Genomic DNA, 3,668 nt, shown 5'->3' on the forward strand with positions numbered 1-3,668 from the left:
CAATTTCCAAGAAAGCTTTCTCACTAAGATAATAAAGCTTGCATTGGGAACAAAAGAATAAATTAACTAAAAAAAGAGAGAGAGAATGAAGCCTGACCAAAGGTGCCTCTCCATAACAGGCATCCCAGCAGGATAGCTGTCCTCATGCAGAATTAGTGCCCCTGGGCTTAAGGGTGCATGCTACAGTGCACCTGTTAGCCATGGTGTCATGCTCTGTTAGAATGGCTGGGGTATGACTCATCCAAAGAAGGAATGGAGTTTGCATTCTGGTTGGAACTGCAGAGTCCGGCTGCAGTTACACAGTCTCAAACTTTGTCTCATCAGCATCTCCCCACCCATAGCTACCCAATGACCCCAACCCCTGGCAACCACCATTGTACTCTGCCCTTATATGAGATCAGCTTTGCTAGATGATACCAAAAGCCACGGGTTGTGCCTATTAAATGGACACGTGTGTGACACGTGAATTGCTTGTCTATAAGGCTGTTAACAACAAGAAGAACAAAAACCTTCTCCACTGAACGTGGGAGAAAGTTCGCTACTAAGAAAGCCAGGTGGATGACAATAAGAGACACATTGAGATGGACAATCTTACTCATTTTCAATCTGTTAACAAAATAAAATACTGTCTTTATTTGTAATATTTGTATTGACTTGTCAATAAAACAAATCTAAGTAAATAAAATAGTTTTGGTTTTAATATTTTCATTTATTTGTAGGCAACATTAAATGCTGTTTCTTTGAATTCATGGATTGCAATCTTATTGTAATGGGTACATAGCACATACATGTATGCATGTTTGTCAGTGTGTGTGTGTGTCTATGTCTGCTTGTCTGTGTGTTTGTGTGTCTCTGTGTGTATAATCTGCGTGTCTGTGTGTTTGTGTGTATACTGGAGTTTTGTATCTGCTTTGCTAGTGTTTGGCATCCCACAGGGCAATCTGCCAATCAAATCAACAGCTGCCTCACACTGGACAGAAATGGCTAGTGGCTAGGTCAGCTCCTCCAGGGTTTAGTAAGTTTTTGTGTAAATTGGATCTACATCCAAAGGCCCTAGATACTGCAGTGTAACTCAGCCCTCATGGGAAAACTCCCATGTGTACTGCATCTCATTTGTCCCTGTCACTATGTAGTCACCCTGAAATAGGCTTTGTGATGACAGAATGAGCCAGGACAAACACTATGGCGATGCCTGTGCTATGCAACCAAATGTGATTTGAAGTTGCATTTTAAAAATGCTTCTCTACTGTTCTACATCTGGTATGACTCAAGGCATTTTCTTGGTCACAGCAAATTGAGATATGACCCAAATGCCCATTAGCCGCCAAGTTACTACTTATGGCTTGTTCTGTTGACATCGGTATGAGATGGGCTTCTTAGCATTTCCACAGTTGCTTTAATCAGAAACAACATTCATTGGCCTCTATTGCCATAACACAAAACTGTCTTGTGTGAAGTGTGTCAGAAGTTGAAATTGTCTTTTAAAAAAATACTTATTTATTTAAGAGAGAGAGACAGGAGAGAGAGAGTGCTCATTCACTGGTTCACTCTGCAAATGTCTATAAAGGTCAGGTTTGGACAGGTGATAGGGTGAACCTAGAAGCTGGAAACTCAGTCTGGATCTCCCACGTGGGTGGTAAGAATTCAACAGCTTTAGTCATCACTTCTGCATATCAGGGCTATATCACCAAGAAGCTGGAATCAGGAGCCTAAAGTTAGGATTGAAATCAGACATTCCCATACAGGACACGATATCTTAACGGTTCTATGCTAACATTTGTGCCTGAACCTGTCTTAATCTGGGATTCACTTTAGTGCTGTGGTACAATTGGTTAAACTGTCCTGTGCAATACTAGCACCCCATATGGACAACAATTCAAGTCCCAGTTCTTCTACTTCTGATCCAACTCCCTGCTAGTGTCAGTGGTGGACAGATGGAGTGCTTGAGCCCCTGCCATCCATGTGAGAGACCAAGATGGAGTTTTAGGTTCCTGGTTTTAGCCTGGCCCAGCCCTGGCCACTATGAGCCTTTGGGGAATGAATAACCATACAGAAGATATCTCTTTCTATCCATCTCTCTCTATCAGTGTGTGTGTGTCTCCCTCTCTCTGTATCTCCAAAGTTCAAGTTAATAAATACTTTTTTTTTAATTTATTTATTATTTTTAATTCATTAATTACATTGTATTATGTGACACAGTTTCATAGGTACTTGGATTAAACCTTTGTCTTAATCGCAATCATGACTCAGTAGACATGTTGCAGACACAATGATGGAAAAATTGAGACATTAAAAGATCACTTTAGCACATACTGGAAGGGAAGCTGAATGGGGGTGGCTTGGCTCTACAGCCAACATGATGGGGCAAGGTCATGGATCAACAATCTCAGAGATGGCAGCCATGGCAGATGACATCCTTAGGAAATCTAGGCAAGCTCAGAGGGATTTGGTCAGCTGGAAGAACCCTAAGATTGGGACGAAGAGAACACAAAGGACAGGGACCCAAACTCCAGAGGTAAGTAAGGAATGCCCAAAAGGAGAGGGACATTGAATTATCCCATTCCCCTTGTCAGAAAAATTCAGAGAGTGGCCTTATCTGCCCTGCCCCCTCACCCTCACCCTGACGAGTAGGAAAATCCTGAAACACTGGGTAATCGCCCTGAGGAGATGTCTACCTGTCAAAGGGGCTGACAAGGTCATATGCTGACCCACCATCAGCACAAATGTAGCTAAGGAGCATCACGAACTTGCAGTCCTGGCTGAAGGCAGTCACCGAGTGTGAGCCTGTGTTGGCACTGACCCAAGAAGGCCCACTTGTGCGATGCATAATGCCATCTGAACATATGCCAAGGAAGGACAGGTATAGCTTTCTGGGGGTAGACCCCTCTAAAATCATGTCAGATCTAAGACACACACATCAAAAGCTTATATTATAGTATTACCCAGATAAACAGAGTACAGATATTCCAGTAGGAACAATGCAAAAATATTTACAGAAGTTCATTGAAGTTGACCAGGCACAGAAAGTTCTAGGGAGGGAACAGCCAAAGACAGAGTATGACCTGCAATGCCCGTGCAGATGATCTAAGAAATATGGGGCCAGTAGGTGCCCAAGTCTTGGAATGAAATGTCTTGGAAAGAAGACCAACATTCTTTTTCTCTGAGTTGCTGATGTGGTGGAAAAATACTGTGTTTCCAAGGATGAAGCTGAACAAATTAGTCTGATTCCTTGTGGTTCATGCTCACTAATTGTAGAACTCTTTCATCATAGCTAAAATTGTTTGCTTTTTGGAATTCTTTAATTGTATATTCAGAAACGATGAGAAGCTATTCAAGCTTGGTTCATTCAAGGAAATGGATTCTTTTGTTGTCAGGCCTATTTTTGCAAAGATAATATAAGATGGTGAAGCACAGGCCAACCTAAATTAATTAAAAATTAATTTACTAATAAAAAAGAGCATCACGAACTTAGTAAGGAAAAGTCAAATGTGTGGCATGTAAATGTAAAATCATTGCATGTCCAACTGAGTCAACCCTGTGAAATGACTCACTAAAGGTGCCTTCAAAACTTTTTTTTTAAGATTTTATTATTATTATTGGAAAGCTGGAGAGGAGAAGAGAGGAGAAGAGAAGAGGAGAGAGAGAGGAGAAGAGACAGAGAGGAAGAT

At 41.5% G+C, this 3,668-nt stretch overlaps 1 pseudogene; it reads left to right on the forward strand.

Annotated features, from left to right (window-relative positions):
- Positions 1-2,828: 2,828 nt before the first annotated feature.
- Positions 2,829-3,275, forward strand: LOC101517755 (dnaJ homolog subfamily C member 24-like; annotated as a pseudogene).
- Positions 3,276-3,668: the final 393 nt, after the last annotated feature.

Source organism: Ochotona princeps, chromosome 1 (assembly GCF_030435755.1).
Source record: "Ochotona princeps isolate mOchPri1 chromosome 1, mOchPri1.hap1, whole genome shotgun sequence".
Taxonomy (NCBI): domain Eukaryota; kingdom Metazoa; phylum Chordata; class Mammalia; order Lagomorpha; family Ochotonidae; genus Ochotona; species Ochotona princeps.